Source organism: Bombina bombina, chromosome 1, assembly GCF_027579735.1.
Source record: "Bombina bombina isolate aBomBom1 chromosome 1, aBomBom1.pri, whole genome shotgun sequence".
Lineage (NCBI taxonomy): Eukaryota > Metazoa > Chordata > Amphibia > Anura > Bombinatoridae > Bombina > Bombina bombina.
The window spans coordinates 1,356,419,774-1,356,433,468 of NC_069499.1; positions in this window are offsets into that span (position 1 = coordinate 1,356,419,774).

The window sequence follows — 13,695 nt, forward strand, 5'->3', positions numbered from 1 at the left end:
GTGTTAGGCTTTTTTTTGCCGGCTCTCCCCATTGATGTCTATGAGGAAGTCGTGCACAAGAACATCAAAGCAGCGCTTGATTTCGGTGCGGTATGGAGCTCAACGCAACCATATCGCCGCACAAGCCTGCTTTTTTAAAACTTGTAATAGCAGCACTATAGGGAGGTGAAATAATGCCGAAAATGTTTTGGTTGTTAATTTCCCTATAGCGCTCAAATCTCGTAATCTAGCTGAATGTTTTTTAGAATTAGTTTAAAAAAAACAAAACTGTGAAAAGGTACCTTTATTTTGCTTCACTGCTAAACCGAGCACCTCTGGCCTCTCACGGCACAGCTAATTTTTTTCAATGAGGTGACGTCTCCACCTCTTGACCGATAGCAGTGCTAGCCATACGGTTTTGTGCCGAGGCAAAATAGGTACCTTTTACAAAGTTTTTTTAAACTCATGAATGAAGGTCACCCTTTTTTTCCCGCTGGTAAATCCAATTTTGAAACACCAGGATTTACCATTACTTTAAATTTTTCTATTGAGGAACAATTAGGGAAATCAGTATATGTGATCTGTTATTAAATGGAAATAAGTAAAAAAACAACAACAAATAAACAGAGGCTGCCTTTGCAGCCTAACAAGTGTTTAACCCTTTGTAAGAAGGTGATGGATCAGTATGGTGATTGGAGGGTAATAAAAAAAATACTCTTATTTGTCAGACACTGATTTTGAAATGTCACAATCTGCTGTTTCATATTATATCTGTATATTTATGTATTTGAGTGAATAGTCCCACAGGGATCTGGGGAGATCAGAGGAAGTACAGTACTAGGACTGCACCACTGTTTTTCTATAGATATCAGAGTTAATGCAGCAAAGGTTAATGGCAGTGTCAAATAGATAATGAAATTAAAAAGTAACCTTCTGCATTGACTCTATGGGCTCCATTGATTAAGCAATCGCTTCGGAGGCCCATTGTTTCAGGCGAGCGGTTGCATGACCTGCTCCTTAATCTCTCCACTACCTAAAAGGTGGTGGATTTAATTAATCCCAATCCGATACGATCAGGATGATTGACAGCCCGGCATTGCACAAGCATTTCTAGTGAAATGCTTGTGCAATGATATATGCGGATAGCTATTCTGCCCGCATTTAACGATGTCCAGCGGACATGATTCGCTATAGGTAATCATATCCACTCAATACTTGTTAAATCAAGACCAATGGCTGAAAGCAGCTGTTATGGAAAATAAGTTTTCACTTGCTGACAGACTTGTAGGGACTGAATCTAGGTTAATATGGCATGTGAAAGTACCATTTTCATGTGACTTAAAAAAATGGAAGCTGTCTCAAAGGACTTTCACCTAGATTACGAGTTTTGCGCTAAACAGGGTGCAAAAATAACAACAAAAAAATTGCGTTATTTCACGAGTTACTGAAAAGCCTCCTTGTGCTGTGCGTTATGGTGCGTTAAGCTCCATACCGCACAAAATCCAAGGGCTGACTTGACGTGCTCAGGCTCTAACACCTGAGGTGCGGAATGGCAAATTGCCGTAATGCAACCCCATTGATGTCTATGGGGAAAAGAAAGTTAAATTTAAGCCTAACACCCTAACATAAACCCCTAGTCTAAACACCCCTATCCCGCCGCTCCCGACATCGCCCACACTAAATAAAATTATTTGCGAAAAGTCTTTTTTCAATGGGACATGTATAGTGCCGGTATTACGAGTCTGCCTGGGAGGCCAAAAAGTGAGCGGTACAGTCTATACCGCCAAGATCCATACCATAAACTGAAAGTCAGTAGTTAGGGTTTTAAGCTGTAACACAAAACTCATAACTAAAGTGCTAAAAAGTACACTAACACCCATAAACTACCTATTAACCCCTAAACCGAGGCCCTCCCGCATTGCAAACACTAAAATAAAATTATTAACCCCTAATCTGCTGCTCCGGACAGCGCCGCCACTATAATAAACATATTAACCAGTAAACCGCCGCACTCCCGCCTCGCAAACACTAGTTAAATATTATTAACCCCTAATCTGCCGCCCCTAACATCGCCACCACCTACCTACACTTATTAAACCCTAATCTGCCACCCCCAACGTCGCTGCCACTATACTAAATTTATTAACCCCTAAACCTAAGTCTAACCCTAACCCTAACACCCCCTAACAAATAGAATTAAAATAAATCAAACTAAAACCTCCCTAGCCGGGATTGCATCAACCAATAGGATTTTTTCACCTTTAATTCCGATTGGCTGATATAATTCTATCAGCCAATAAGAATTCAAGGGACACCATCTTGGATGATGTCATTTAAAGGAACCTTCATTCTGCAAGAAGACTTCGACAGAAGAGGATTTTTCCGCGCCGAATGTCTTGAAGATGGACCTGCTTCGCGCTGGATGGATGAAGATAGAAGATGCCGTCTGGATGAAGACCTCTGCCTGTCTGGAGGACCACTTCTCCCGGCTTGGATGAAGACTTCTCCTGGCTTCGTTGAGGACTTCTTGCCGCTTGGATGAAGACTTCTCCCGGCTTCGTTGAGGATGGATGTCCGGTCTTCAAAGCTGTAAGTGGATCTTCGGGGGTTAGTGTTAGGTTTTTTTTAAGGGTTTATTGGGTGGGTTTTATTTTTAGATTAGAGTTTGGGCACTTGAAAAAGAGCTAAATGCCCTTTTAAGGGCAACGCCCATCCAAATGCCCTTTTCAGGGCAATGGGTAGCTTAGGTTTTTTTAGTTAGGATTTTATTTGGGTGGTTGGTTGTGTGGGTGCTGGGTGGTGGGTTTTACTGTTGGGGGGTGTTTGTATTTTTTTTAAAAGAGCTGATTTCTTTGGGGCAATGGTAGTTTAGTTTAGGCTAGGGTTTTTTTTTTATTTTGGGGGGGCTTTTTTTATTTTGATAGGGCTATTAGATTAGGTGTAATTAGTTTAAATATCTGATCATTTCTTTTTTTATTTTTTGTAATTTAGTGGGTTTTTTTTTGTAATTTAGGTAATTGCATTTAATTTATGTAATTTATTTAATTGTAGTGTAAGGTTAGGTTTAATGGTAAGGCAGGTTAGGCTTTATTTTACAGGTAAATTTGTATTTATTTTAGATGGGTAGCTAGTAAATAGTTAATAACTATTTAGTAACTATTCCACGTAGTTAAAATAAATACAAACTTAGCTGTAAAATAAAAATAAAACCTAAGCTAGTTACAATGTAACTATTAGTTATATTGTAGTTAGCTTAGGGTTTATTTTATAGGTAAGTATTTAGTTTTAAATAGGAATTATTTAGTTATTAATTGTAGGTTTTATTTAGATTTATTTTAATTATATTTAAATTAGGGGGTGTTAAGGTTAGACTTAGGTTTAGGAGGTAATACATTTAGTATAGATGTCGGGAGTGGCAGATTAGGGGTTAATAAGTATAATGTAGGTGTTGGCGATGTCGGGGCGGCAGATTAGGGGTTAATAAGTGTAAGGTTAGGGGTGTTTAGACTCGGGGGTCATGCTAGGGTGTTAGGTGTAAATATAAATTTTGTTTTCCCATAGGAATCAATGGGGCCGCGTTACGGAGCTTTATGCTGCTTTATTGCAGGTGTTAGACTTTTTTCAGCCGTCTCTCCCCATTGATGTCTATGGGAAAATCGTGCACGAGCACGTAAAACCAGCTCACCGCAGCTTTCAGCAGTGCTGGTATAGGAGTGCGGTATGGAGCTCAATTTTGCTCTGCGCTCACTTTTTGCATGTTAACACCGGGTTTTTGTAAACCTGTAATACCAGCGCTGTAGGGAAGTGAGCAGTGACAATAACGTGCAAGTTATTACCGCACCCGTCATAACGCAAAACTACTAAAAAACAATAAAAATACAAAAAATAATAAACACTAAATTACAAAAAATAAAAAACACTAAGATTCCAAAAAATAATAAACAAAATTATCAAAACAGCCAATAGGATGAAAGCTACTGAAATCCTATTGGCTGTTCAAATCAGCCAATAGGATTTTAGAAGCTCTCATCTTATTAGCTGATTTGAATTTGAAGAATCAAATCAGCCAATAGGAATGCAAGGTACGCCATTTTGAAACGACTACCTTGCATTTAACTTCAGTGTACTGCTGTGACCGTATGAAGAGGACGCTCCGCGCAGTATGTATGGTCCAGGATAGCTCCGCTCCACACCGCCCCCACAATGGATGAAGATGTCGCAGTCTGGATGAAGACTTCTCGCTGCATGGATGAAGACTTCTCGCCGCCTGGATGGAGATAAATGTCCAGACTTCAGGAACCGTGAGTAGATATTCTGAGGTTAGTGTTAGGTATTTTTTTTTTTTTTTTGGGGTGTTTTTTTTCAGATTAGGGCTTTGGGCAAAGTATAAAAGAGCTGAGAGGCCCTTTTAAGGGCAGTGAAAAAGAGCTGAATGCCCTTTTAAGGGCAATGGCCATACAAATGCCCATTTAGGGGAAATGGGTAGCTTAGTTATTTTAGAGTTAGGTTTTTTATTTTGAGGGGTTGGTTGGTTGGTGGGTTTTACAGTTGGGCAGACTTTTTATTTATTTACAGGTAAAAGAGCTGTTTAACTTAGGGCAATACCCTACAAAAGGCCCTTTTAAGGGCTATTGGTAGTTAATTGTAGGTTAGGGGGTGTTTTTATTTTGGGGGGCTTTTTATTTTTATAGCTCTATTACATTAGGTGTAATTGTTTTTGATAATTTCGTTTACTATTTTTTGTAATCTTAGTGTTTTTTTATTTTTCGTAATTTAGTGTTTATTATTTTTTGTAATTTTAGATTTTTAAATTTTTTAGTAGTGTTAGGTTTAGGGGTTAATAGTTTAATTTAGTGTTTTGCAATGTGGGGGTGGTGGCGGTTTAGGGGTTAATAGGTTTATTTAGTGTCAGCAATGTCGGGGAGCGGCGGAATAGGGGTTAATAATTATATTTAGTTTCTGCAATGTCGGGGAGCGGCAGATTAGGGGTTAATAGGTTTATTTAAAGTTGCGATTTGGGTGGGTGTCAAATTAGGGGTTAATAAGTTTAATATGGTATTTGCGATGCAGGAGTGTGGCGGTTTAGGGGTTAATAGGTAGTTTATTGGTGTTAGTGTACTTTGTAACAGTTTAGTTATGAGTTTTGTGAAACATTTTTGTTACACAATATCCATAACTACTGCTCTCAGATAGCCGTATGGATCATGTTGGTATAGGTTGTAACGCAAGCATTTTAGCCTGAACGCACAACCTGTAATACCAGCGCTATGGAAATCCCACACTCAAACGTAATTTTTTTTAAGTGCGGAATGGATGTTGCGTTACAGGCTAAAATGCTTTGCGGTACAGCTATATCGCCGTGACTCGTAATATGCGTTCCTCGCCATTTTACGCGCAGTGGCCAATTTTTAAACGGTATAGCTGTACTGCAAAACTCGTAATCTAGCCGATTGTTTTTTTTTTTTTTGCTTTTTATTCAAGAGCCAATAACTTTATTGACAAAGGAGTTAGAAATTTCCAAAAGAGCTTGTAAAGATACCAGCACGATTATGATATTGTTCTATATCTGGTGTAGTTAAAGAGACTGTAAAAGCTCATTATTATATCTATTGTATAGCTATATTGGGATATTAGAGAAGCAGGTTCTGCACTTTTACATAAGCTTATTGTCTAGTAATGTCAGCTCACAGGTGTCAAAGTACAGTAAATTTAATGGTAATATTACCTGTCATTCAATATTATATTACACTAAAATGCCCAGGCATTTTTTCTTTTACTCTAACAATCTGAGATGCAATTTGTTTCAAAGGAACATTATTATTATATTTAAGACATTTATCAATCATTCCATATCGGTTGTTTAGTTTATATCACTATTTTTATGCCATTGTCTTATAGTCTATTTTAGAGTCAGGCGAATTGTTCTGTAACTAAGAGCAAGTCAGTACCTTAAAGGGACAGTCTAGGCCAAAATAAACTTTCATGATTCAGATAGGGCATATAATTTTAAACAATTTTCCAATTTACTTTTATCACCAATTTTGCTTTGTTCTCTTGGTATTCTTAGTTGAAAGCTTAACCTAGGAGGTTCATATGCTAAGTTCTTAGACCTTGAAGGCCACCTCTTTTCAGAATGCATTTAACCGTTTTTCACCACTAGAGGGTGTTAGTTCACGTATTTCCTATAGATAACAATGTGCTCGTGCACGTGAAGTTATCTGGGAGCAGGCACTGATTGGCTAAACTGCAAGTCTGTCAAAAGAACATAAAAAAGGGGCAGTTTGCAGAGGCTTACATACAAGATAATCATAGAGGTTAAAAGTATATTATTATAACTGTGTTGTTTATGCAAAACTGGGGAATGGGTAATAAAGGGATTATCTGTCTTTTAAAACAATAAAAATTCTAGTGTAGACTGTCCCTTTAAGCTATATTTTATTTTTAAAGGTATATAAAAACCCAACATTTTCTTTAGTGATTCAGACAGAACATACAATTAAAAAAAAAAAAAGTTTCTTTAATTCTATTAGCAAAATGTGCTTTGTTCTTATGATATTATTTGTTGAAGAGATGCCTAGGTAGGTGTCTGGAGCACTGCATGGTAGGAAGTAGTGCAGCCATCTAGTGCTCTTGAAAATGGATAACATTCTTGCAGTACTGCTGCCATATAGTGCTCTAGACACGTGCACGCTCCTGTGCTTAAATCACTGCTTTTTAAAAAAAGATACCAAGAGAACAAAGAAAATGTCAAAATAGAAATAAATTAGAAAGTTGTTTAAAACTGCATGCTCTATATGAATCATGAAATAATTTTTTTGTGTTTTGTGTCCCTTTAAAAATGAGTAATTTAGCTTCAGTTTCCTTCGTTGTCCTGCAAGAACTGGAACCCCCACAGGATGGAACGCAGGAATATTGCAGTGTAACTGCTAAATATTTAACCTAACTTTCAGTGACACAACTCTGCATCATAAAGTCCCAGTCAGTCGTAAGCGCGGATCAAGGAAGGGGGAGGGAAGGAGAGGAGAGGGAGAGGGGGAATAATGGCAGTTAGGAGCAATCAGTGTGTGAGAGTGAAAGTAAGGTGTCAATCAATTATTCATTAAACAAATAAACATGCAGAAGGACGAGCAAGGGGAAGGATGAAGTGTAACCAAGAAAAGACTCAGTAAATGATGAACATGAAATATTGAAATGCTGAAATCTCAGAGAGTGTCTGCTCACAACTGCTTCAGTTTCAAGCTGGTGCCATGCTGTAACTCACATAACCTAAATCAAAGTGAAAGAACCCAGGTGCCAGAAACCCCTAAAAGGGGAACCTCACTGGTGGACAGAGCATATTTAAAGGAACAGTCAACACTATTATTTAAAAAGATAGATAATCCCTTTATTACCCATTACCCAGTTTTGCACAGCCAACACAGTTATATTAATACACGTTTTACCTCTGTGATTACCTTGTATCTAAGTCTCTGCAGACTGCCCCCCTTATTTCAGTTCTTTTGACAGACTTGCATTTTAGCCAATCAGAGCAGGCTCCTAGGTAGCTCCACGGGCATGAGCACACAGTTATCTATATGGCATACATGAACTAATGCCCTCTTGTAGTGAAAATGTCAAAATGCATTCAAATAAGAGGTGGCCTTCAAGGGCTAAGAAATTAGCATATGAGCCTACCTAGGTTTAGCTTTCAACCAAGAATACCAAGAGAAGAAAGCAAAATTGATGATAAAAGTAAATTATAAAGTTGTTTAAAATTACATGCCCTGTCTGAATCATGAAAGTTTATGTTTGACTAGACTGTGGGGTAGATTTATTAAAGTGCTAGTGGACATGATACAATGTAGCGTATCATGTCCGCTGTACATCGATAAACCGCCCCCTGCAGATTCGCTAGCAGGGGGTGTCAATCAGCCGATCATATTCGATCCGGTTGATTCCTGTCCATGGCCTCAGAGCTGGCGGACAAGTTATGGAGTAGCAATCTTTAGTCCCGCTGCTTCATAACTGCTGTTTCCGGCGAGCCTGAAGTCTCGCACGGAAACAGGGGCATTAAGCTCCATACAAAGCTTGATGAATGTCTTTAAGGTGTCTTGTCACTGCATTGGATTTATTATTATATATTTGTAAAGCACCACCAAATTCTGCAGCACCAGGTATATGAGTAGTGAAAACACAATGACGCTGATTCATGATAAAAAAGTAATACAAATGCGTAAAACAGTCTAAACAAAACTAATTCACACAAGAGAAGGAGGTCCCTTGTCCAAAGAGCTTACAATGTACATACTATTATTTCACAAAGGGTCCGATTCTAAACAATTTGCCGGCCTAGAGTGGTTTTCCAGCCCAACACTCACAGGCACAACCCTCATGGAATTCTATAAAAAGGGGCTGTACCTACTAGTGGGGAGCTGTCTCCCATAAAAATAATGAGAGCTCTCTGCTATGTAAAAGTTTGCAATGGAGAACAAAGTACACAGGGAGAACCCAACGTATGTTTAAACTTTAATATTACGACTCACACAAATTAAATTACGCGGTTTACAGTGCACTGTATCTTAAAATATCTGTTATATTTGTATGCATAGGTTTTCCTTTCAGAGTAATTAGGGCCAGATTACACGTGGTGCGCTATTTATTGCTTTCGCACGAGTGTAAACTTTACTAGAAGTAATCTTTTTGCCTGCAACGGGTTGCGCACTTATTACAAGTTGAAAGTAAAAAGTTTGTGCCTGAGCGGAACCATGTGCACTAACCAAATATCAAGACCTTGTTAATGTATTCTCTTCATAGAAGTCAATGGAGAGCGCAGAAGAAAAAACCTAACACCTATAGCTCGCACGCTATTAAAATTATGGTGGAAATAAAAATCTGAGATTAAAATCCTCCATGTCTCAAAAGTAAATCAATACAAAAATTTTGCATAGGAAATTAGAACATCCAGGCAAGTTCCCCGCTTGCTTTTCCACAGTAAGGGGCATATTTATCAAGCTCCATAAAGACCGCTGCTCCATAACCTGTCCGTCTGCTCTGAGGCCGTGGACTGAAATCGCCAGAAATTGACACCCCTTGCTAGTGGCCGATTGGCCGCGAATCTGCAGGGGGCGGCACTGCTGGTGCAATGATAAATGCCAAGAGCGTATGCTGTCAGCATTTATCGATGTGCTGCAGACATGATCCTCTTGCACAATCATAAATATGCCCCTCAAACTCCATGTACACTGTTACCAATGCACAAGAAGATTCTGGGTAGGATATATAAATTAGATATGTAAAAATCTCAGATTTTTTGCTTCAAATATTGTTAAAAAAAATCTCAGATTTTGTATATCTAATTTACATACCTAGAATCCTCTTGTGCATTGGTAACAGTGTGCATGGAGTTTTACTGTGGAAAAGCAAGCGGGGAACTTGCCTGAATGTGCTAATTTCCTATGCAAAATTTTTGTATATATACACACACACACATATATAGTATATATATATATATATATATATATATAAATACAGGAAAAAACAATAACATATAGAGGTGCACAATATTTCTCAAATTCCAATGATTTCACAAACTGTGCTAGCTGTCCCAAATAATATACATTTCTACTTGGTAAGAGAGGATTGATCAAACATTATTGTCAATCAAAGAGGGACAACGGCTGCAACGGTAATTCAAAAGCTTATTACTATATGAGTGTAACTGGCAGGGCCGGATTGGCCTACCAGGATACCAGGAGATTTCCCGGTGGGCTGCAGCAGCTGGGGCTGGAAAGCTACAATTTAAAGGGGTGATTGATTGATACAATTGGGTTATAGTTTTGCTGTATAATCTCAATCTGGCATTTTTGTTTAATACAAAGTAATATAATTTAATTCTTAAAAAATATTAGGGGAGGAGTATCCCAGTAATGCCCTTTGAGAAAAATGGGGCTTTTGCATTCTACCGACTCAACATAAAATAGGGCTGGTCTTCATATTTTTCCAGGGCTGCTTTTTATTCCCTGTCCGGCCCTGGTAACTGGTCAGACCAGACCGTCTATCCTCCACCCAAATTCCAAATTGCAATTCCTTGCATAAAATCAATACAAACACCACAGGTTATGTTAGCATGACAGGGGAATATCTATTACACAGTAAATCCTAAGCTAAGTAATATGCATATATATGTGCTGTGCTACACTCACAAAAACTTGTGTGTAACAATATTAATATTAAGCATAGGATCATATATACCAATAAACAAATTGTAGTGTGGGGCCCCACCACTAATTCTAGAGCAGCCGTATAGTCTTTGTAACCAGGCTCTTAAGTGTTAATACACACACTGGTATGATTGCTCTCAGCAAGTGATAGTAAGGTCCTGCTGGCTAGCGTCAGTCTAAATGACTTTTTTCGGCTTCCGGCTTGTATGTCTACGCCGTATAAATCCACAACTTTGAATTGGTAAAAGTTACTGTTACTTCAGATGTACCTGCAAGGGGAACACAGTGTGTGCAGTATAGAGACAGATCCAGGCTGTAAAGTAATTCCCGCAAGACTTACAAGCCCAACCAACTTGGGCTCTAGAATTAGTGGTGGGGACCCACACTACAATTTGTTTATTGGTATATATGATCCTATGCTTAATATTAATATTGTTACACACAAGTTTTTGTGAGTGTAGCACAGCACATATATATGCATATTACTTATCTTAGGATTTACTGTGTAATAGATATTCCCCTGTCATGCTAACATAGCCTGTGGTGTTTGTATTGATTGTATGCAAGGAATTGCAATTTGGAATTTGGGTGGAGGATAGACGGTCTGGTCTGACCAGTCACACTCATATAATAATAAAGCTTTTGAACTACCGTGCAGCTGGTGTCCCTCTTTGATTGACAATAATGTTTGATCCATCCTCTCTTACCAAGTAGAAATGTATATATATATATATATATATATATATATATACAGTATATATAAATATTTAATAATAAAAATGTAAAAAAATTCTATGTGAAGAAAATAAAAATTTAAAATATGTGTAACGTGATTCGTATTTCACGATTTAGGTCTAACTCAGTGTCTGGTTAGGGCACATGAAGAATTACTAATCTTACATTGCGTTATTGAAATATTACATATAAAATATAAAAATAAAAAAAATTAGTAATATATATATATATATTTTAAAATCTTTTACAGTATCTATAATAAATTAAGATAATTTAAGATAGTGTTTATATGAGTGTAACTGCATTTTTAAATGTATTTATGATATGTTTATTGGAACTTTTTGTAACGCATTACACTTTACGTGCTTCTGTCGCGCTAACCCAACAAGCATAAAATGCGATTGTGCATGCTCACGCACTATAACAGTTAGCTTGCCACTTGTAATCCAGCCATTAGAGTTTTTAGTATTTTGATTAAAGGGACAGTCAACTCCAAAATTGTTATTGTTAAATTATAGATAGATAATTCCCCAGTTTTGCACAGCCAACATGGTTATATTAATATAATTTTTACTTCTGTGATTACCTTCTATCTAAGCCTCTTTTGACAGCCCCCTGATCACATGACTTTTTATTTATTATCTATTGACTTGGCATTTTAGCCAATTAGTGCAGTGTTGTGCACAACTTCATGGGCGTGAGCACAATGTTATCTATATGGCCCACATGAACTAGTAGTCTCCTGTTGTGAAAAACAAATAAAAAAGCATGTGATAAGAGACTCTCTGTAGTGGCTTAGAAACAGGCAGACATGGAACGCTTCAAATATTGTGCTTATATGTACAAAACTTCTATGTGTTTTTGGCACATCCAGTGTACTTTAATTATGATTTACGCTGTTCATATTTAATACAATTTATTACTGTGTAATTTACATACAAATTTTTCTTTTTTGATTTTTGGTGAACAATTGTGTTACAATTTTTGATGCAGCTTTTAATAATACATCTTTTCCTGTGTATATTTGTGTGAATGATAAATTATTATTTTATATGAATGATAAATTACGATTTTCATTGCACACTTTTCATTCTGTATGCATCTCCTTTCCATATAAAAATGCAGTATACACCCCTTAACGAGACATTATATTAGTACTTGAATTCCACTAGGGAAATAGAAGTACTGACAAGTATTCTTAAAGAATATCACCAGCCCAGAGAGCTTTATAAAATCTGGCCCAAAGTCTGTTTAACTGTATGTAGAGCCTCTCCTGTAGAACACGTTATAAAAATGCACCATTTCATAAAAAAATGAAAATATTGCTGGTACAAACCCATTTCTGGCTTTAATGAGTAGGTAGTTTTTGTTTGGCTGCCTAGCTTCTGAAGAGGAGCAAGGAATCTTGCATGTTACCTACCTACCTGTTTACCTACCCTCCTCCAAACTTTATTTTTCTTCTTTTCAGGTGTTGTGCTTATGTCACATCACCAGGTCAGCTGGTTGTTGTCAATTTGTTTATATGGGGCTATGTTTAAACTTAGGTTTCACACTGTAACTGCCTTAAATTATTAACCTAGCCTCAGCTACCCTGGGCCCTTCTTTTTTTGCCCTCCCCCAGTTATTCAAGCAGCTGATTGGTCTGTGAAGCTAGTGGCCTTTAAAGTCAGAGTTCCTTTTCCCCTTGATATCATGTTACAAAGATATACATGGGGCATCTGGTGTCAAAGATGGCAATGTATTTTCAGACAAACCTTCTCGGCCTAGACTAAGGAATTAACTGATGCTTTAAGTAATAGTTGCAGAATAGTTGTGTGTGTGTTTTTTTTTTGGGCGGGGGGGGGGGTAGTGATAAAAACTTACCCTGCAAAACTTCATGACGGATCCGTCATAGGGGCTGGAGACAATGTCATGGATGCTCTCTGGATACAGCTGGGTGGTCCTGGGTGTGACTAGGCTGTTTGGGGTGTGACTACACTGTCTGCATCTTGGCTAGGTGGTAAAGAACACTAACAAGGAGGGGCAATTTTCACTCCCTCATCAGCCCAACAAGCACAACAAGGTGCAACCTAAAAGACAGATATATGTGTAGAATTGTTTAGGTTTCATTTTTAAAGGCTCCTATCTTGTATTTTCTCCAGTGTTGAGGCCATTTAGGGACAGATACTACCATGAGCAACAAATAACAGTGCAAAATATAGCAGTGTTAGTCTTGTGAAGTTTGCAATGCACACTTTCTAATCTTCATGGGATTAGAAAACTCACAATTTTTAGATTCACCAGAAAAGGTGGCCAAAATAATGAAAACATATTGCAAATTGTTTTTGCCACACATAATTAAACACTGTACATTGCAATCTCAATGTGTTTTAATACTAGCCAGCAGACATGAAAATGGTTTTCCAAAACATAATGTGATAGAGGTGGTTATACGTTTAGGGTAAAGAAGCATCAGTCAATTGCTTAGCCACCTTCAACAATAGCAAGAAATAGAACCACAGAATAATGGTTATATGTGAATTGGAATCCACAGTAAAATAGGTGTGGCTAGAGTCAATGACAGGAATACAAGTGAATGTGTAAATGTTTCTAGGGTTAATATAACTGAAGATTTAAAGTTTTCTTTAAAAGCATATTGAAACTACAGGGAAATGTTCAGGATACTTAGGAATAGATTGCTCTGTAGCCGAAATGCGTCAGACTTGTTTTTAATTGTTTTGTCTTAAGATCAATGACACTAATAAGATACATGTTTGTTATCCAAACTCCATTACATTCTTGT